We start from the raw sequence: 23,802 nt of genomic DNA on the forward strand, positions 1-23,802 counted from the left end.
CATTGAACCTAGGCTCACAATAGTGTAAACCAGTGTCCTATACCTCCACTCATCTCTCGCTCTCATGTAAGCATCTTAAGCCAATTTTAAATCCAGTGAAATATAAGAGTCAAATTTCAAGTAAAATAAAATTAGAATTAATTATTATTTATGCTATTTTATTATAAAACTATATCTTAGTGTTTCTTGAGTTCAGAAATTTTGCTCTGCTTTAAGGTATTAGAATATTATATGTATGGTGTAGGAAGCATAGAATCCTGGCAGCTTAAAAGCAATAAAACCGCAGATATACAAAAATCATCTAATTAATTCTAAAATCCAGTTCCTTTGAAAGAGAAACATGTTCATGGCTGTTTTTCTATTCAGCATTCAGTCTCTCTTTCAGTTAAACACATTTATTTCTTCAGGAAACACTGTAGTTGCTGAGTTTATGTCCTGCTTATTTCCCAGCCATCATTTTTCTAGGACAGCTGTTGTTTTATATAAACTAACTATAAATAGAAAACACAGCGCACAGAAATTAAAATGAAGATAATTAGGAAATATCAAGTGTCATGGGTGCAAATCTATTTTGTAGGTGTTTATGTTCACAGAAACGACATTCATGCAATAATCTAAAAATATACTAAATTAAGAACATATAATAAGAAGGCTAAGGATACTTTTACACGCTAGGTACATGATTTATTGCTATGTGATTTCTTACTTAGAGTGTTTGTACACTGCATTTGAAAATTTACATTCAAGTCTGGTGAGATAGTTCAGTGATTAAAAGCAATTGTTGCTCTTGCTAAGGACCCAGGTTCCTAGTACCCACATGGTGCCCTACCACTATCTACAATTCACTGCCCTCTTCCAACCTCTGAAATGCCTAGTCATGCATGTGGTGTACATATTTCATGAAGTCAAAAGACTCATACATGAAATGAATACAGAATTTATGAATAAAAACAAGAAAAATGACTTTATATTAGGTTAATAAAAAGATACTTAGAATGGAGTTTTAGAACCACAAATTATACGGTCAGAATTGACTAGATATTCCTTTTCTGATTTATCAAAACATACCATGTAACATTAAAATATTATATCACCTTTTTGGAGGCTAAGCTTAAAAGTATATACATGAGGAATTTATTAGAATTACTATGAATTTAATAAACAGAAGAAACTTCCTATATTAAGCACTCTTTGAAATCTATCATAAACACTTAAGCAGCTGGGCTAGAACTCCCAATTTCTAAGTCTTCAGATTATCTCAATTGCTGGCATTTCTTTTAATTCTCTGAATGATGCTATCTTAGTCAGCATTCTATTGCTATGAAGAGACACTATGAACACTGCAACTCTTGAAAAACAGACCATTTGACTGAGGCTTGCTTACAACTTCAGCTGATTATTATGACAGGGATAAATGATGCTGAAGAACTGGTTGAGAGTTCTACATCTGGATCTGCAGGCTGCAGGGGGAGAAAGAGAAAGAGAGAAAGAGGGAGAGGGGGAGAGAGAGAGAGAACAACTGATGACTTAGAAGTCCATTCCCAGTGACACTTTATCAAACAAGGTGACCCCTCCTGATCCCTGTCATGTGGAACCACTGTTTGATTACTAAGATTCCAATCTATGATCTAATAGGAGGCATTCTTATTCAAACCACTACAAGTGCCAATGCTCTAGGTCCATGCTTTCTAATGGAACATGAGAATTTTCAGTCAGTATCTGCTGAATGAATGATGTAGGAGTCTTAGTGATGTTTGTTATGTTTATCACTCCAACATACGTGGGATGTGAAATGGTCTTTGAATAGTGGAGGGATTCTCTAAGTGGAGGCTGATATGATCACTAAAACCTGTAGAATGATCAAGTCTTTTTAGGGACTCCTTAGAAATGTATGGATTTCAGTGGATCTTTATTTATAAAATCATAGGGTTGTTTTCAGAAAAAGTGAAATGATGATATGTTTCTAACAGATCTTTTCATTTGATACAAATTCCATAGGTTCAGGGTCTGCATTGAGTTGATTGAGGCTTAATATTGATAGAAAGAGAAGATTTGTTCCAAGGACAGTGACTTTAGAAAGCTTCCTAATGCTACTGAACCTCATCCAATCTGTTCATTTTTACAATGGTAAAAGAAACATACTCTGATATTGACAATGGCATTAGTAGACTCTGACTAAAATTACTAGGTAACTGTCTGAGGCTGCCTATGAGCTAAATAATATCAAAGTGACATTTGCTGCAGTTGATGTTGTTGTGGCTCCAGAGCAAATGTCAACACAGGAAGGCTGGGAAGGTTTGCTGTAGGAAAATATGTCAGCATAAATATAATAATGATAGAAACAGATTAACTGTGCATCCCAGTAACTAATGGCCTTATTTAAGCTCCTTGATTTGCAATGATTGTTAGGAGGCAATGACATCTAATGTTTTTATTCTTAGAATATTAATAGATCTCTGATGAGTGGTAGGTTGATAATATAAACATTCAATACATATATTGTTCCATGGCCTTATCTATGGAATGCCCTGTCATTTTCCCCAGGAGTTGAAACTCTTTCTGCTCAAGCAGATGGCAAAAGTCACTTAAGTTACTGAGAATATGACCACTTGTAAAAATTAAAATCTTGATGAATATTAGGAAATGTCACATACTTTTTTTATATGTCCAAGTTTTCCACTGCTCTCACAAAATTCTTTATAGTTAATCACATTTTAAACATGTATTTGTGTGTGTGTGTGTGTGTGTGTGTGTGTGTGTGTGTGTGTATTCGTGTGTCTGTGGGTGTCAGGGCCACCTCTTTTGAAGCAGAGCTTCCACGGCACATGTATGGAGATAAGAATAAGACTGGTAGGAGTCACTTTTGTCCTCCCACCATGCATGTTCTGAGGATTAAACTCAGGTTGCTAGGTTTTGCCACAAACACCTTTACCTGTTGAACCAGCTAACCACCCAGTTTTTCATCCTAAATATACACTTTGAATTATGGGGCAAACTAAATGTCTAGAACCGCGATACCAATTCAAATTCCATTCAGCATTACACATAGGAATAAATAGGGAGATTGTATTGCTCTAAGGAACTCTCTATCTCAGAACTTAACTGTTTACAAACAAACTTTATGAGACTCAGAACACTTCAGGAGGGCAGCCCTACAGCTCCTGATACAGGGATTTCTCATATCACCATTTCTTCTTTCTTTCTTGTATACTTTTGCTTCTAATAATTTATATCAAATAATGTCTTTCCCTTGAATGAAGTAAGAACACTATTTAAAGTCTACTTAGTTGTGTTTCAATGTGATTTTGTTCCTTTAGCATTAAAAGGACGCTTCAGCAATAATTGATCTTACATTTAGATAAAAATTAACATGTTTCTTTAAACACAATCTTTTTGCTTAGTGAAGTTTTCAAAGTTGCATGATGACTTACGGTAATTATTTTTGATTTTTTAGAGTTTCTCCTTTGTGAATGTAAACTGGTTCAGATCACTAAGATATTGGTAATACAATTTGTATTAAATAACAATAATATATCAAGAAAACGATTAAAGTATTAAACAATGTTTCAAGATATGTTATTCTTTAGAACCATGCAAAACATAACCCTTTGCATTCATCAGTCTACATGTAAAATTTGTCCTTTTTTATGAAAATACTTTGTTAGTATAGAAGTACAATAAATACTAAACTACTTTATAGTATATTAACTACCTTATAGTTGAACACATTGTTTAAACATCAACTTATGTAATTTTTAAATATTAAATATACTGTATATTTGAATAATCTTACTTAGTTCTTACAAAAACATTTGGTTTGGATCAGCAGTGTTCTCTTACCTTTTCAATAGCACATTTGATCCCTGACTCTGCTGACTTTGAATGGGAAACAAAATTGTGCGGAAGAGCATACTTCCTCCAGGAATATACAGCCGGACTGGACACAGCTCATTGTTATGCCTGTAAATCTGGCTGAATTCCCTGTCCTTCTTAAATGACTATATCTCCTCAAAAGTTGTTGGCGTTTTAATTAGAAATGGAAAATATATTTTTCTGATTACTCAGAACTTTCCTTAGTAGCTATGAAAACATCCTGATGGAAATACAGAAGTTTTCATAGGCTTGTACTCTACTTTTATTTGCATTTCTTCTCTATTTTGTTTTGGTTTTAACAAGTAATTATTTATTTTTTCATATTCATATATAATATATATTGCTATATATTCCTTGTATAGCCTGTAATTTGCTAAGCTTCTAAAAAATCAAGAATGTTAGAATGTTATTAATGAACTACTAGATTCACTTGTCAAGTATACTGCTTATGGACACACACAGACAGACACAGACAAACACACATACACATAAAGGTATTATGAACACACACACACACACACACACACACACACACACACACGAGGGTAGAACACTAATTTATAGTGTCAGGCTTTGCTTCAAGCACTTGTATTGGAATTATTCCCTAGATATCATTCATTTAACTAATGAGAGAAACTAAATATATTCCAACTGTTTGTTTCTAAATGCTTATAAATAAAAGTTACTTTCCTACCATTGAGGGAAGGAAGTTTCTACACTTCATGTTAATTCAATATTAGCTCTTCAAGAAATTTATCTATGGCTATAACTTCAGCACGGACACTAAATGAAAAGATATTGTGCACATTTCTTCCTCAGGACAAAGAAAAGGTGTGACTGAGTGTTATAGGTACTAATAGAACACAATTAGGTATAATTTAAGAAGTTGGAAAAGGACTTGAAAAACAGATGTACAGTGAGTTTTTAATCAGAAATGAAAAGAAATGCCTCTACTTTTCTGTCAGAGAAAATAGTAGAAGTGATTTAGGATATTTAATCAATGTATTTGTTTAGACATGTGAACAGCGAACAAAAGACTGATCAAAAGTCATCAGGAAAAATGAGGAACATGGAAATACAAGGAGTGGTTGAGGGTCAGAAAAAGTGAATGTGTGTACGCTTAAAGTGCTATTTAGGTAGATATATGCTTGATAGAAAGATCAGAATTTCATATTGTTGGCTCTTTCTTTTCTCCAAGAAATGCATGTGAGTTCTGTAAATTGTGACAATAAATGAATGTGAAAGCCACATCCTTGGTTTGAGCATGAGCCTACTGAAAGTACTCTGCCCACAGAAATGCTTGTTTCAAATTATGTAATCTTGTCTTTAGGTTGTAGCCTAGCTTTTAATGGCTGAATCATCAGTCCAGGCACATGTTGAGCACTAGAAGAAATAGCCTCTCCAGGAGGGAGGGTTATCTCCTTATTGGTTGTCCAATGCAGAGTAGTCACTCTTGAACACACATAGACTAATCAGGCTGTGCATACATACATCTATTTATTCAACAAATATAATCATTAGAAAAGGCCATGATCTTGAGTGCATGGGGACATGAAAGGGGTAAGAAGGAGGGTAGTTGAGAGGGGCTGGAGGTACTAAAGGGAGGGAGGAAAGTAGTATAATTCTAGTTCAATAAAAACATTAAAGTGTCCATAATCTTAACAATCATATTAAACTTTTCATAATCTATAATTCATCATTTATAAAGTAAACTGGTAATTCGCATGATTTTTGCAAATAAGCCACTGGATTTTAGCTCATTTGAAATATGAGGAGTGGATTGTTTTGTGAACCACTGAATTATTGACCTGGGAATAAATCACCCTTTATCTTTCAATGGACATATAGCCCAGAGATGGAGGAGGAAGTTTTCAACTTGCATCAAATCTAGCTACACCCTTCTCCCATTTCCTGTGCTCCATCATTATTCTTACATGACTCATGCATGAAAGGATTGAGCTTTTCCTTCTCAGAAAATATCCACTCAACAAAGGAATTAGAAAACAAAGAAATGAGTGCAGAAAACACAAAAATAATACAAACAAGAAAGGTAATTATATCAATAATTAAAAATTATTCTCAAAATGCTTCACATACTCAATATCTAAGCACTGGCTCATATCTGTAATGTAATGGAGACTACCATGTATACTAAACATGGTAAAATAGTAATATTTGATGCACTTCTTCAGTTATAGGGAATGTGCACAATGAATAAGAGCAGCAAAAGACACATTTAAATGTAACATTATCAATACTATTATGCTATAATTTTGATACATCCTTTTCAGATATTGAAAACAATTGGTTGATTGGTTTTTATGCATTATTCAAGCAGGGGATTGGTACTAGCAATTAACGCATTTCAAATATAACCTTCCTTCAGTAACTCATTTGGTTGGGTTCTTGGTTTTATTATTTCTTTGCGACACTTTAAAACTCTTGTGTATATCCACATCTTCATATAGAGAAATGACAAACGCCTAAAGTTCTTTATGCCAAGTGGTAGGCAATGGTAAATTATATTATAATATCAGGAAAACAACTATGTAAGAAGACAAATTGTAATTTGGCAGCTAAAGAAAAAGACTTAGTTCTCTTTGCATGCTTTTGTTGCTGATGGATAAAGGTAGTGCCCCCAGTAACTACTTGCGTGTGTTAAGACCCTGAGTGTGCTGAAGGTTAATGGCCATTTAGCTTCATAAGTTTGGGAAGAAATGAGTAGAGCCAACAGGATATTTCACAATATTTTGCCAACTGAGTTATAAAGTGCAGCTGAATTGAATCCCAGATTTCTTGGTGGCTAAGGTTTTAATATAGCAATGAGTCATGAGACCTGGAATTACCTCAAGACACCACAGAAGAGTCTACATACTGGGAAGGATGCTAAACATGGTTCAGGTGTTATGAGGGTTGCAAACTTCTCCAGAAACCTTACAGATTCAAATAATGGAAATTCTTAAGGTCCCTAATTTACATTTTTTTCTGCCATGAATAGTCATTTGTGATTAAGGGTTGATCACAAGGGACAAATAAATCAGTATTTAATTCTTAGTTTTCTTTTTGATAAAGCTATATTACATGTCAGTGTTTGGCAATGTTCATGCCATAGTCTCATTATGACATTCTGATCGAAATGCTCCGTTTAAAAAGCTATTTGATTTGGGTCATTTTTAGTGAAGCAGATGAAACAGACGCATAATAAAAGCAGCATCACATACACATTAACAAAGAAATATAAAACATATATTTTCAATATGTTGTAGGTTGTTCGTAATGCATAAGTATCGGCTAAATGTTTAAATAAAATCAATGTTGCATTACTACAACTTCACTATAAACCATGTTAGCAATATATTTTTCGTTTAATAATTTTGAATGATTTTATACTCCCAATGCAAATAAATGACATATTTCAGTATTCATAAATTGTAAATGTGTAGAGTTGCAGTGAAATCCAAATCTTATGATATCCACAGACAGACCAAGGTAGGAATTAACATATAAAAAATAGAAGACAAATGCATTCCTTCGTTTATTGTGCTCAAATAAACCTTGCTGTTTTAGTGCATGATTAACTGCAGTTCAATGATACCTTCTCATACATAATGTGTAAGTTCAGTTTAGAACTCAACCATATGTTTTTCTATGATAGAGCAGCTATAAGAAACTCTCATTAAACTCTCCTATAATGAGTGCTATCATGAGTGCAAGTAGATGTAAAATGATTCATGGTTTAGATCATCAACATACCTGTAGGTATCAAGCAAGAATCTCCCAATTTCAGATTCCGCTTTACCATGAGGTAGCATTCCATGGAGTGCATGTTCACATGGGGCACATATGACCTCATTACTCAATGGTTCTTTTCTGCCTTTCTAATAATGCGAACTTCAACTAATTTACCTTTGCAGGTTACAAAAGAAAACAATATATTTCCTTTTTTATTGAATATTTTTATTTATCTTTCAAATGTTATCCCTTTTCTCCAACCCAATCATCCACCCCTTTCCACCTCCCTGCCCCAACATCCCCTTCACCGGGAAGTCTAGCATTGGCAGGACCAAGGACTTCTCCTCCCTTTGGTGCCCAACAAGGCCATCCTCTGCTACACATGCAGCTGGAGTCAGGACTGTGTCCATGTGTACTCTTTAGATGGTGGTTTAGTCCCTGGGAGCTCTGGTTGGTTAGTATTGTTGTTCTTATGGGGTTGTACACTCCTTCAGATCCTTCAATCCTTTCACTGACTTGTCTAATAGGGACACTATTCTCAGTTCAACAGCTGGTTGCCAGCATTCGTCTCTGTATTTGTCATGTTCTGGCAGAGCCACAATATATTTTTACCCATTTAAAAAGAGAAGAGCTCCATGTTACCTTTAATTGTTGGGTTACATTACCAAAACTACTCATTTCTCTAAATATTTAGAAACACTAAATATTAATACAATTAAGGCCAGAAATAATGATATGAGCTGAGGACTTTGAAACTAAGGCTACAATTTAAATAGTGATAAAATTTTTTATCAACTAAACAGGTGGGTATGTGGTCATGTGAGTATGCACTGTTTCACATGCACATATACACTTATGGGGTGGAGGGGTGTCAAGATAGATAGATGATAGATAGATAGATGATAGATAGATAGATAGACAGACAGACAGACAGACAGACAAAGACAGATGAGAAAGGACAGAAAGAAAAAGACAGAAAAATATTTAATCTTTTTTGTTAAGTTTGGTTTCAATTTCTGTAGAACATGCTTTTCATTATCTGTTGAGTACGGAAATAAAGAAATCAAACACTATTAATGTGAAGCAAATAATTTATCAGTTTGTAAGAATGCATAAAAGGATTCCTTCAGTAACAAGTCAGTCCCTGGCTTTCAGTTGGTTTTCAAGAGTGTTTACTGAAAAAATAAAATCCTAATACATGTATCATGGTTATATAAAATCCAGACCCACAGTAACTTCACAACTCCTCTTGACACAAAAGTTGTGAAACTTAGGGATAAAATTTATCTGTGAAAAGGCATAATGACCTGTGATGTAATATAAAGGAATATATATTTGAGAAGAAAATTCAATGAATTAACAAATTTCATATTAGTAATGACAAAACATTCATAATAATAACTTGAAAAATAGAGATTGCGTGAATTGAAACACAAGTTTTCACAATTTTTTAACTCAGGGTAATATTTTCTAGTTCCATCAATTCACCTGCCAAATTCACGATTTCCTTGTTTTTAATAGCTAAATAGTATCCCATTGTATAAATAAACCAAATTTTCTGTATCCATTCTTCAGTTGAGGGACATCTCAACTGGGTTGCTTCCAGATTCTAGCTATTACAAACAAGGCTGCTATGAATACAGTGGAGTCCTTGTAATATGGTGGGGCATCTTTTGAATAAATGTCCAGGGGCAGTATAGCTGGATCTTCTGGAGAACTATTTCCAATTTTCTGAGGAACTGCCAGGTTGATTTCCAAAGTGGTTGTACCAGTTTGCTATCCTACCAGCAATGGCCGAGAGTTCTCCTTTCTCTACAACATCATCAGCCTGGGCTGTCGCTTAAGATTTTGATCTTAGCCATTCTGAGTTATGTAAGGTGGAATCTCAGGGTCATCTTGCAATTCCCTGATGAATAAGGATGTTGAACATCTCTTTAAGTGCTTCTCACCAGTTGACATCCCTCTATTGGGAATGCTCTGTACCCTTCTTTTTAATTTTGGTTATTTGGATTTTGGAGTATAACTTCTATAGTTCTTTATGTATCTTGGTAATTAGCCCTCTGTGGGATGTAGTGTTAGTGAAATTTTTTTGCCCAATCTGTAGTGTGCCATTTTGTCCTATTGACAGTGTCCTTTGCCTCACAGAAGATTTTCAGTTTCAATAGGTCCCCTTTATCAATTGTTGATCTTAAAGTATAAGCCAATGATGTTATGCTCCAGAAACTCTCCCCTGTGCCAAAGCTTTTGGTGCTAATCCCCACTTACTCTTCTACTTGATTCAGTGTATGTGGTTTGATGTTGAGGTCCTTAGTCCACCTGGAATTGAGCTTTGTACGGGGTGATAAATATGGATAGATTTGTACTTTTCTACCTGCACACCACTAGTTAGTCCAGCATCATTTGTTAAAGATGTTTGCCTTTTCACACTATATGGTTTGGGCTTCTTTGTTAAAAATCAAGTTTTCATAGATGTGTGGATTTATTTCTGGGTCTTCAATTCTATTTCATTAATAGATCTTTCTGTCTCTGTCCCAATACCATATTGCTTTTATCACGAATTCTCTGTATTACACCTTTAGACATTGTTAGTGATTCCTCCAGAATTTTTTTTTTTCAAAATTGTTTTGGCTATCCTCATTTTTTTTTTTGCTTTTCTATATGAAGTTGAGAATTCTGTTCTCATTTTTATGAAGAATTTTATTGGCAATTTGATTACAATAACATTGAATCTGTAGATTGGTAAGATGGCCATTTTCACTATGTTAATTCTACTGTGTCATGAGCATGGGAGATAAATTTCCATTTTCTGAAGTCTTCTTTGATTTTCTTCTTCTGGGACTTGAAGTTGTTGTACAGATGTTTCATTGGCTTATTTAGAGTTACAACAAGATATTTATAGTACTTGTAGCTGTTGTGAAGGGAGTTGTTTCCCTAATTTCTCTCTCAACCTGCTTATCATTTGTATAAAAGAAGACTACTGATTTGCTTGAGGTAATTTTATGTACAGACACTTTACTGAAGTTGTTTATAAGCTGTAGGAATTTTCCGGTAGAATTGTGGGGTCACTTATGTATACTATCATATTATCTCTAAGTAGTTAATCTTGACTTTTTTCTTTCCAATTTATATCTCCTTAATCTCTTTTTGCTTTCTTATTGCTCTAGCTAGAACTTCAGGTGCTATATAGGTTAGATATAGAGACAGTGGTCAGCCTTGTCCAGTCCCCAATTTTAGTGGGATTGCTATTATTTTCTCTCCATTTAGTTTAATGTTGCCCACTGGATTACTCTATATTCTTTTCTGATGTTTAGGTATTAGCCTTGAATCCCTGATCTGTCCAAGCCTTCGAACATGAAGAGGTTTTGGATTTTATCAAAGGTTTTTTCAGTCTCAAAGAAGATGATCATTTGATTTTTTTCTAACATTTTAAAAAATTATCTTTAATCTTTTTTCCCAGTCTACTTATTGTCTCCCTCTTGGTCTGCCCTCTGACAGTTCCTCATTCTTATCCCCTGTTCCCATGAGGATGTCCCCACAGCCCACCCCACCCCACCTCACGCCTTCCACCCAGACTGTCCTCCCCACTCCCTGGGGTATCAAGTCTCTTGGGGTTTAGGTGTGTTTTCTTTTATTGAGGCCAGACCAGGCCGTCCTCTGCTGTATGTGCTAGGGACCTTGTAGAAGCTATTGTATGCTGCTTAGTTGGTGGCTCCCTGTCTGGAAGATCTCATGGGTCCAGATTAGTTGAGACTACTTGTCTTCCTATGAGGATGCCCTCCTTCAAATCTTCATCCAGCCTTTCCCCAATTCAACCACAAAGCTCTCTGAATTACAGTGATGCTTTTTCATATAGTAATCCATATCTTGTTTCCAGCGACGAAGACTACTTGATAGTGGTGAATGGTGTTTTTGATGCGTTCTTGAATTCGATTTGCAAGAATTTTATTGAGTGTTTTTATGTCATTGTTCATAATCGAAATTGATGAAATTCTCTTTCCTTTGTGGGTCTTAGTGTGGTTTAGGTGTCAGAGTAAGTGTGGCCTCATAGAATTAAGTAGATAGTGTTATTTCTGTTTCTATTTTGTGGAATAGTTTGAGGAGTATTAGTCTTAGCTCTTTGATGAAAATCTGGTAGACATCTGCTCTAAAACCATCTAGCCCTGGAGTTTTGTTGTTGACAGGCTTTTAATGACTATTTCTATAGTCTCAGGGGTTATGGGACTGTTTAATTTACCTCTTGATTTAACTTTGGTACGTGGGATCTGTGTAGAAAATCATCCATTTCTTTAAGATTTTCTAGTTTTGTCAATGATAGACTTTTGTAGTTAGATCTGATAATTTTTTTGAATTTCCTCAGATTCCGTTGTTACATCTCCCTTTTCATTTCTGATTTAGTTAGTTTGGATACTTTAATTGTGCCTTTTAGTTAGTTTTTCTAAGGATTTATTTAACCTGTTAATTTTTCTCAAAGAACCAGATCTAGGTTTTGTTTCTAATTTGCTGATTTCTATCCTAATTTTGACTATTTCCTGATGTCTTAGATTTTTAAATTCATTTTGTTCTAGAGTGCTCAGGAGTGCTATGAAGTTGTTAGTGTAGGATCTCTACAATTTCTTTATGAAGTGTTATGAATTTTCCTCATAACACTGTTTGCATTGGGTCTCATAGGTTCGGGTATGGTGTGTCTTTATTTTTATTGAATTCAAGAAAGTCTTTAATTTTTTTCTTTATTTTTTCCTTGAACAAGTGATCACTGAGTAGAGAGTTGTTCAGTTTCCATGAATATGTGGGCTTTCTTTGGTTTTAATTACTATTGAAGTCCAGCCATATTCTGTGGTGATTTTGTAGTATGCAAGGAATAATTACATTCTTCTTATATCTGTCCAGGCTTGTTTTGTGTCCAATTATATGTCAGTTTTGGAGAATGTCCTATGAAGTGCTGAGAAGGTACAATGTTTTGTTTAGGGGTGAAATATTCTGTAGGTATCTATTAAATCCATTTGTTTCTAAATTTCTGTTAGTTTCTTTGTGTCTCTGTCTAGTTTCTCTTTTGATGACCTATACATTGGTGAAAGTGGGGTGTTGAAGTCTCTCAATATTATTGTGTGAGGTTTAATTTTTATTTTGATTTTTAGTAAAGTTTCTTTTGTGAATGTAGGTTCCTTTGCATTTGGGGTATAGATGTTCTGAATGAGATTTCCTCTTGGTGAATTTTTCTTTTCGTGAATATGGAGTGTCCTTCCCCATCTCTTACGATTGCTTTTGTTTGAAAATCTATTTTATAATATATTAGAATAGCTACTCTGGTTTGTTTCTTGAGTCTATTTGCTTGGAAAACTTTTTTGTAGTCTTTTACTCTGAAGTAGTATTTATTTTTGTTGCTGCAGTTTGTTTCTTATATGCAGCAACAAGATGGACCATGTTTATATATTCAGTCTGTTACTCTATGTTTTTCCCCCTTAGGAAATTGAGTTCAATGATGTTGGTAGATATTAATGGCTAATGATTGTTTCTGTTGTCTTGTTATTAGAGGTGGTATTATGTGTGTGTGTGTGTGTGATTCTTTTGGGTTTGTTGTGAGATCATCAACTTCTGGAGTTTTCTTAGGTTGTAGTTGCCAACCTGGTGTTGTAGTTTCCTTCCAGTATCCTCTGTATGGCTGAATTAGTAGTAATATATTGTTTATAATTGGTTTTGTCATGGAATATCTTGTTTTTTCCAAGTATGGTCATTGAGACTTTTACTAGGTATAGTAATCTGGGCAGGCATCTGTAGTCTCTTAGGGTCTACAAGACATTTAGCCAGGATCTTCTGACTTTTAGAGTCTCTGTTGAGAAATCAGGTGTGATTCTGATAGGTCTATTTTTAGATGATCTTGGCCTATCCATTTTATTTGCTGTTCTATATGTTCCTTGTACATTTATAGTGATCTCTCTCTTTAGGTTAGGAATGTTTTCTTCTATGATTTTGTTGAAGATATTTTGTGTTCTTTTGAACTGGGAATTTTCACCCTTTTCTTTTCCTTTTATTCTTAGGTTTGATCTTTTCATTGTGTCCCAAACTTCCTAGATGTTTTGAGTTAGGAATTTTTTACGGTAGATCTTTTTTTCTTTGACTGATGCATCAATATTTTCTGTGGTAGCTTCTATGCATGAGATTCTTTGTGTGATGTCTTGTATTCTGTTGTTGATGGTTCCATCTGAAGTTCCTATTTCTTTTCCTAGGTTTTCCATCTCCATGTTGCCTCTGTTTATGATTTCTTTATTGTTTCTATTTCTTTTTTTAAGTCTTGGACAATTTTCATAAATTCCTTCACCTGTTTGGTTCTAATGCCCTGTGGTTTTTAAAGAGATTTATGTTTCCTCTTTAAGGGTTTCTACCTGTTTGCCTGTCTTTTTCTGTATTTCCTTAAGGGAATTACTGATATATCCTCTTTAAATCCATCTATCATCTATATGAGATGAGACGTAAGGTCAAATCTTTTTGTTCAGGTTTGTTAGGGTATATAGGGTTGCTGTGGTAGGAGAGCTAGATTCTGATGGTGCTAAATTACTTTGACTTCTGTTGATTATGTTCTTGTGCTTGCCTTTCACCAACTAGTAGTCTTGGTGTCAACTGGTATGTCTCATGCTTTGGAGAAGTTTCCTTGTAGGCAGGTGGAAATATGTGTCACAGGTTAGACCAGGCCTCCTGGGAGTCAGGCTGTGCTTTCTCTGCTTAGAGCAGGCCTCTGGGTGTCCCTGATTAGAGCAGTCTTTCTGGAAGGCAGACAGGTCCATGGGGTCAGGGAGCAGCAAGCTGATTTGTTACTAGAGCAACTGGAGGTGCATCTTAGAAGAGTGATGGGTCTCCAGCAGGGGAGGACAGATTCCATGTCTGCTGGGCTCTCTGCAGTGTCCCAGGTAGTGTGATTATTGGGGTAGTTGTCTTACCTGTATATTGTTAATTGTCTCACAACCAGTGTTGTGCCCCTGGTTAGAGCAGACCTCCTGGGAGACAGGCAGGCTATGTGGGGTAGCGGGCTCAATGATTTACCATGAGTGCAGGTGGAGTTGTAAGGAAATTCATTTGGAAAAGTTAATTTTAAGCATTTTTTTCTGTACACTTTTTTGTTCTAGTCTATTCTGTTTTACTGGTTTTTATCGTATTAATGACTACTTATTATTATTAGCACCTAATTGTACTCTATTGATAAAATAAAAGAAAGGGAATGGATTTGGATGAATGGAGAAGTGAGGATCATGGAGGAGTTGGAGTAGGGGAATCATAATCAGAATATATAATGAATGAAAAAATTATTTTCAAGAGAAAAACTCTGAAATTAACATTTAAAGAACATTCCATTATTTTTAATTTTATTGTCACAGACCCTTCCCAAGAGTTTTAGAGTCTGATTCATTTATAATGCAGTCTAGAAGGCAGAACTTATGTAATTTTATTATAATTTCAAAGATAAAATATAAAATTTCAAAGATATTCAGTTGAGAAAAATATATGCAGTAATATATTGAAAGAAAAATCAGAGATGGGCAATCTTGTGTGATTAATAGTTAAGTTTGTAATGAGGCAGTAAACTTAGTAACCAATTTAAATTTTATTTGGCAAATACTGATACTTAAATTCACAGTTTTAAATATATCTTTTCAAGTCTTGAATATATATGTTAGAAAATTTTGTTAGGGTATTATCAAAACTTTTGGAGAAAATATGTCAATCATAAAGTGCTCATCCTAAAATAATTTCATATTTCTTACTAAATCTCATTAAACATAAATTTAGCTGTGAAAATAATGATCAATGATTAAATATGCTATAGGTGATCTCTGGTTGGCACTGAATTCACAGGTTTTCCTTTTTTTTCTAATGCTCATAGTATTCCATGGTTTATGAGTGTGGCTTCATGGTCCCCATGTAGATTCAAAAGATCCAAAAGCCAAAAGCAAAAAAAAAAAAAAAAAAAAAAAAAAAAAAAAAAAAAAAAAAAAGAATATTTTGAGTCGAGTCGAAGTTAATTCCGAGACTACTTTATATTTTATAATAAGGAATTACTTTTCAGTAACAACTAAAAGTAGTTTCAGTTCCTAACAGGAAAACAAGGTGATATTGAGTAATTAAGAGACATAGTTTAAAACTAATTCCAAAAACAACAAATAAACAAAACAGAAACAGAACAAAAGCCAAATAACAACAAAACAACAGTAAATGTTCCAGCATGAGCAGGAAATAGAAGCTAAAAAGACTATTGGTCAGCTCCATTGTAATGTTCAAGGATCAACAAGGCTGTTGAATTCCTATGGTTTTGTTCCTGATTCTTCCCTTCTGTTCCAAAAGAGTAGAAAAGATACTGAATTTTATGCTCCTCCATTGGAAAAGGCTTCTTTCCCTACATTAGGTTTCTTTTTGGCCCTAGTACTAAGAGAAAAGTGAGAAATTGAGCCAAGTTTTCCCTTCATTTTAGTTTCACTCCCTGCATCAGGAACCAATGGCGTCCATCTCTAGGACAACTCATTCATCCTTATGAGTTGTAGGGTTCGGTCTCATTTGGCTTTACTGTTTTAGGAAAACAATCATTTGCAAGTCAGAGGTGCTTTATAGTATGAGAGGCTTTGGCTTTAAGATCAACATGTTGCTCTCCTGGGGGGAGATTGTGTCCCTAATTCCATTTGTATGGATTTGAGAAGGAAATGAGTGTTTAATTCAACTGCCTAAGAAGTGAGGAATAAAGATTGGAAAGAGAATAGGAACGCTCTTTTATTCACAAACAAAGGTCTCAGAAAGACTTTCAGTCACTTGGTAAATGTTACTCTCTTGGTGATGACTAAGGTTTATAAAATGCCTACTCTACTTTAGGGATAGCTGCTTTTTATTTTTTCCTTTTAATCGTATTTTATTTATTTTTTTAAAAAAATTATTTATTTATGTTTTATTTTATTTTTCTTGGATATTTTATATATTTACATTTCAAGTGAGTGGGATTCTACACAGAGACTGAAGGTCCCCTGCTGTGAAAAGTAAAGGCTACTCTTAGCCACAGAGAGCTACAAAATGAAAGCTGCCTGCTTCCTTAGATGTTGATGAGAGTATGGTTTATTTAAAAGGCTGATTTGTTTGCTTTTAATATACTTATATAAAGAGTTTACCCAAATCAAGCAGGGAATTTTACCCACAATTCAAAACTACGTAGAAATAAATAAAAGTATGTAACACCAGGCAGAGTAAATATAAGTAACAGACTTATATTAAAGAAGTTACTAATATGACACTCAAGGTAGACAGCTTAACAGATAGATGGTAATATTTTGTTCTACAGGATATTCACATTCTCTCTAATATGTGCTCCACAGGAATTTTCAGTTAAAATCCTGGTTTGACAAATTGCCTGCTTCTTAATAACAACTATTAATGGAAATGTGATTAAATTTGTTTTTAAAGTTAGAAGAAGAGAATAAAGATTTTATACAAATCGCACGGGGATTTTCACCTGCAGTTCAGAACTTGGATAGGGAAAATTAGTCACTGACTCCAAGTAGACAATGGTGATATATGTCAGTTGTAAAGTTATTATAAAATAGAAGTCTGTACACCAGGCAGAGTGAATACAGACATATATTATAAAAGTATTTAGTAAATAAAAGTCTGATGCTCCAGGTATACAGCTTAATAGATAGATTTTGGGGTACAATCATAGTTTGAAAGTTGCTTATTTTGTATTGGTATTGGATTAATAAAAAAGGTGAGTAAATTGTTTTATAAATTCACATGGTAATGTCTTGAAGATGCCGGCTAGCAAGGATTTGTGGTTGTTTTTGATATTTACCACAGAAGGAGGCTCATATTTTCTTAATGTGGAATCCATGGGAATTTTGGGTTAATTTCCTGACATGGCTGATTAGAAAACACTAAAAAGTTTCATACAATATTGATTAGCTTACTTCTTTTTTAAAAAATTGATTTAATTTTCATAACAGGTGTGATTTTTGAGTCTTGTTATATTATTTCTCTGAGACACTACAAGATTTTCTGGTTATATACTAAAGAACATAGTATTTTGGGAGAAAGGTTTTGTCTTTGTGTTTTTAAAAAGGGTATTAGGCTTAGGACACACTCTAGAGTTATACTGATTAGTTTTTCAGGAGACCTACATTTATCAAATCTAATCTGACTTCTACAGTGGTTGTACCAGTTTGCAGTCCCACCAATAATGGAGGAGTGTTAATCTTTCTCCACATACTACTGTGACCTGAGTTTTTGATCTTAGCCATTCTGAGTGGTGTTAGGAGGACTCTCAGGGTTATTTTGATCTGCATTCCCTTGATGACTAAGGATGTTGAACATTTCTTTATGTGCTTCTCAGTCATTTGGTATTCCTCAGTTAAGAAGTCATTTTTTAGCTCTGTACCACACTTTTTAATAGGATTACTTGAATCTCTGTAACTTTTGGGTTCTTGGTATATATTAGATATTAGCCCTCTATTGGATGTAGGATTGATAAACACCTTATCCCAATCTGTGGGTGATTGTTTTGTCCTATTGACAGTGTCCTTTTTCTTACATAAGCTTGCAATATTATGAGGTACCATTTGTTGATTCAATATCTTAGAGCATAAGGCATTGGTGTATTATTAAGGAAAATTTTCCCTATACCTATATGTTTGAGGCTCTTCCCTACTTTCTCTTCTATTAGATTCAGTTTATCTAGTTTTATGTGGAGTTCTTTGATCCAATTTGACTTGAGAATTGTACAAGGACATAAAACTAGAACAATTTTCACTCTTCAACATGTTAACCACCAGTTGAATGAGCACCATTGCTGAGAAGAGTATCCTTTTTCCATTGGATAATTTGAGCTCCTTAGTCAGAGATCAAGTGACCATAGGTGTGTGGGTTCATTTCTGGGTCTTCAATTCTATCACATCGATCTACTAGTCTGTCTCTGAATCAATACCATGCAGTTTTTATCACGATTGATCTGTAATACAGGTTGAGGTCAGGGATGGTGATTTCTCCAGAAGTACTTTTATTGTTGAGAATAATTTTCAGTATCCTTTTGTCATTTCAAAATAAATTTCCAAATTACTCTATACTCAATGAAGAAATGAGTTGGAATTTTGATGGGATTGCATTGTTTGTGGGAAGATGGCCATATTTACAATGTTAATCTTGCCAGACTATGAACCTGGGGGATATTTCTGTCTTCTGAGATCTTCAAATTCTTTCTTCAGAGACTTGAAGTTATTTTAATACAGATCATTCACTTGCTTGGTTAAAGTCACACCAAGATATGTTATATTATTTAGGACTATTGTGAAGGGTCTCATTTCCCTAATTTCTTTCTTATTCCATTTTTTCTTTGATTTAATTTTATACCCAGCCACTTTCCTGAAGTTGTTTATCAGGCTTAGAAGTTTTCTGGTGGAAATTTTTTGGTCACTTAAGAATACTATCATATCATCTGCAAATAGTGATGTTTTGGCTTCTTCCTTCCTAATTTGTTTCCCTTTGACCTCCTTTTGTTGTCTGATTGCTCTGGTGAGGATTTTTGGTAGTATATTGAACAAGTAAGAAGAGAATGGGCAGCTTTGTTTAGTCCCTGATTTTAGTGGGATTGCTTCAAGTTTCTCTCCACTTAGTTTGATACTGGTTTGCTGTATATTGCTTTTACTATGTTTAGATATGAGCCTTGAGTTTCTGATCTTTTCAGGACTTTTATCATGAAGGGGTGTGACGAATGTTTTCTCAGCATCTAATGAAATGATCATTTTTTTCCTTGAATTTGTTTATATACTGGATTATGTTGATGGATGTTCATATATTGAAACATCCTTGCATCCCTGGGATGGAGCCTACTTCATCATGGTGAATGATCTCTTTGATGTTTCCTTGGATTTTATTTGCAAGAATTTGAGTATATTTACAATGATTTTCATAAGAGAAATTGTTCTGAAGTTCCCTTCCTTTGTAGGTTTTTTTGTGGTTTAGATATAAGTATAATTGTGTATTCAAAGAATGAGTTGTGTACCTGAATAAAGCTTAAGTCCAAGTGGATCAAGGACCTCCACATCAAACCAGACACACTCAAACTAATAGAAGAAAAACTAGGGAAGCATCTGGAACACATGGGCACTGGAAAAAATTTCCTGAACAAAACACCAATGGCTTATGCTCTAAGATCAAGAATCAACAAATGGGATCTCAGAAAACTGCAAAGCTTCTGTAAGGCAAAGGACACTGTGGTTAGGACAAAATGGCAACCAACAGATTGGGAAAAGATCTTTACCAATCCTACAACAGATAGAGGCCTTATATCCGAAATATACAAAGAACTCAAGAAGTTAGACCGCAGGGAGACAAATAACCCTATTAACAAATGGGGTTCAGAGCTAAGCAAAGAATTGACAGCTGAGGAATGCCGAATGGCAGAGAAACACCTAAAGAAATGTTCAACATCTTTAGTCATAAGGGAAATGCAAATCAAAACAACCCTGAGATTTCACCTCACACCAGTGAGAATGGCTAAGATCAAAAACTCAGGTGACAGCAGATGCTGGCGAGGATGTGGAGAAAGAGGAACACTCCTCCATTGTTGGTGGGGTTGCAGACTGATACATCCATTCTGGAAATCAGTCTGGAGGTTCCTCAGAAAATTGGACATTGAACTGCCTGAGGATCCAGCTATACCTCTCTTGGGCATATACCCAAAAGATGCCTCAACATATAAAAAAGACACGTGCTCCACTATGTTCATCGCAGCCTTATTTATAATAGCCAGAAGCTGGAAAGAACCCAGATGACCTCCAACAGAAGAATGGATACAGAAAATGTGGTACATCTACACAATGGAATATTACTCAGCTATCAAAAACAATGACTTTATGAAATTCGTAGGCAAATGGTTGGAACTGGAAAATATCATCCTGAGTGAGCTAACCCAATCACAGAAAGACACACATGGTATGCACTCATTGATAAGTGGTTATTAGCCCAAATGCTTGAATTACCCTAGATCCCTAGAACAAACGAAACTCAAGACGGATGATCAAAATGTGAATGCTTCACTCCTTCTTTAAAAGGGGAACAAGAATACCCTTGGCAGGGAAGAGAGAGGCAAAGATTAAAACAGAGACTGAAGGAACACCTTCAGAGCCTGCCCCACATGTGGCCCATACATATACAGCCACCCATATAGACAAGATGGATGAAGCAAAGAAGTGCAGACCGACAGGAGCCGGATGTAGATCGCTCCTGAGAGACACAGCCAGAATACAGCAAATACAGAGGCGAATGCCAGCAGCAAACCACTGAACTGAGAATAGGACCCCCGTTGAAGGAATCAGAGAAAGAACTGGAAGAGCTTGAAGGGGCTAGAGACCCCATATGTACAACAATACCAAGCAACCAGAGCTTCCAGGGACTAAGCCACTACCTAAAGACTATACATGGACTGACCTTGGACTCTGACCTCATAGGTAGCAATGAATATCCTAGTAAGAGCACCAGTGGAAGGGGAAGCCATGGGTCCTGCTAAGACTGAACCCCTGTGAACTAGACTGTTGGGGGGAGGGTGGCAATGGGGGGAGGGTGGGGAGGGGAACACCCAAAAAAAAAGACTAAAAAAAAAAAGAATGAGTTGTGTAGTGTTCCTTCTTTTTCTATTTTTTGGAATAGTTTTAAGAGTTTTGGTATTAGGTCTTCTTTGAAGATCTGATGGAATTCTGCACTAAATCCATATGGTCCTGGGCCTTTTTTAGTTTGAAGACTTTTAATGACTGTTTCTATTTCTTCAGGGGTTATGGGACTGTTTAGATAGTTTATCTGATTCTGATTTAACTGTGGTACCTGGTATCTGTCTAGAAAATTGCCCATTTCATCGAGATTTCCCAGTCTTATTGAATATAGGCTTTTGAGTAGGATCTGATAGTTTTTTGAATTTCCTCAATTTCTTTTGTTATGTCTCCCATTTCATTTCTGATTTCATTAATTTGGATACACTCTCTGTGCCCTCTGGTTATTTTGGCTAAGGGTTTATCTATCTTGATGATTCACTCTAAAGACATAGCTCCAGGTTTTCTTGGTTCTTTGTACAGTTCTTTTTCTTTCTATTTGGTTGATTTCAGCTCCAAGTTTGATTATTTCCTGCCCTTTACTCCTCTTAGGTAAATTTGCTTCTTTGTGTTCTAGAGCTTTCAGGTGTACTAAAAGTTATTAGTGTATGAAGTTTCCAGTTCCTTTATAGAGGCACTCAGGGCTGAGTTTATCTCTTAGCACTGCTTTCATTGTATCCCATAAGTTTGGGAATGTTGTGCCTTCATTTTCATTAAATTCTAAAAAGTCTTTAATTTCTTTCTTTATTTCTTCTTTGACCAAGTTATCATTGATCAGAGCGTTGTTTAGCTTCCATGTGTATGTGAGTTTTCTGTAGTTTTTGTTGTTATTGAAGTCAAGCCTTAGTCCACAATGCATGGGATTATTTCAATCTTCTTTTATCTATTAAAGCTTGTTTTGTGACTGATTATATGTTCAATTTTGAAGAAGGTACCGTGATGAGGTAAGAAGAAAGTATATTCCCTTGATTTAGGATGAAATGTTCTATAGTTACCTGTTAAATCCATTTGTTTCATAACTTCTGTTAGTTTCACTATGTCTCTGTTTAATTTCTGTTTCCATGTTCTGTCCCTTTTCAAAAGAGGGGTGTTGACCTCTCCAACTATTATTCAGTAAGGTGTAATGTATGCTTTGAGCTGTAGTAAAGTTTCTTTAATGAATGTGGGTGCCCTGGCATTTAGAGCCTATTTAGACCATAGGTATTTAGCATTGATAGTTCATCTTGGTATGTTTTTCCTTTGATGATTATGAAGTGTCTTGCCTTATATTTTTTGATAACTTTTGGTTGAAAGTCAATGCTATTAGCTATTAGAATGGTCACTCCAGATTTTTTTCTTGGGACCATTTGCTTGGAAATATTTACCCAGCCTTTTACTCTCAAGTAGTATCTGTCTTTGTCATTGAGGCATGTTCCCTGTATGCTTGATCCTGTTTTAGTATTCCGTCTACTAGTCTATGTCTTTTTATTGGGGCATTTAGTCAATTGATGTTAAGATATATTAAGGACTAGTGGATTGTTGTTTCCTGTTATTTTTGTTGTTATAGGTAGAATGCAGGGCTTGATTTGTGTAAAGATATTGTGTACATTTGGTTTTGTCATGGAATATCTTGGTATCTCCATCTATGGTAATTGAGAGTTTTTCTGGCTATAGTAGCCTGGGCTGGCATTTGTGTTCTTCTAGGGTTTGTATGACATCTCTCCAGGATCTTCTAGTTTTCATAGTCTCTGTTGAAAAGTCTTGTGTAATTCTTATAGGTCTGACTTTATATATTACTTGACCATTTTCCCTTACTGCTTTTAATATTATTTCTTTGTTTTGTGTATATTGTGTTTTGGCTAATATGTGACAGAATGAATTTCTTTTCTGGTCCAATCTGTTTGGAGTTCTATATGCTTCTTGTATGTTCATGGGCATCTCTTCCTTTAGGTTAGGGAAGATTTCTTCTGTTATTTTGTTGAAGATATTTACTGGCCTATTAGTTGGGAATCTTCGCTCTCTTCTATATTGTTATCCTTATGTTTAATCTTCTCATTATGTCCTGGATTTCCTGGATGTTTTTGGTTATAAGCTTTTGGTGGTTTGCATTTTCTTTGATGATCCTGTCAACGTTTTCTATGGATCTTCTGCCCCTGAGATTCTCTCTTCAATATTTAGTTCTCTATCATCATCATGAGATGTGATTTTAAATTCAAATCTTGCTTCTCTGGTGTGATGTGATAGCCAGTATCTGCTGTAGTGGGAGGACTGGGTTCTAATGATGCCAAGTAGTCTCAGTACCTTTTATGTAAGTTCTTGAGCTTGCCTCTGGCCATCTGGCTCTCTCTGGTGTTAATTGGACTTGCTGTCTCTAGCTGTAGTTTGTCCCTCCCATGGTCCTGTGAGCCTATGAGCCTGTGTTCTTAAGAGTGAGTGTATTTCTACGAGACCAACTGTCTCTGGGTAGGTTTTGGGTCTGGAGGACTGTAGGACAGCCTTAGCTCTGGGCTCTTATGGAGATCAGTATGTTCCTTTCTTTCTGTGCCCTGAGGCTCCCACTCCCCATGATTTCCTGAAGGGTCTCTCCTTGGACAGTTAGTAGAGAGAAAGTGAGGTA

The 23,802-nt window shown here is 35.2% G+C and overlaps 1 protein-coding gene across 4 annotated transcripts in view; it reads left to right on the forward strand.

The window, feature by feature from the left end:
• Positions 1–23,802, forward strand: part of Tenm4 (teneurin transmembrane protein 4) — a 2,974,939-nt gene that overhangs the window by 247,328 nt on the left and 2,703,809 nt on the right. The window lies entirely within an intron of this gene.

The sequence above is a fragment of the Rattus norvegicus genome, chromosome 1 (genome assembly GCF_036323735.1).
Source record: "Rattus norvegicus strain BN/NHsdMcwi chromosome 1, GRCr8, whole genome shotgun sequence".
Lineage (NCBI taxonomy): Eukaryota > Metazoa > Chordata > Mammalia > Rodentia > Muridae > Rattus > Rattus norvegicus.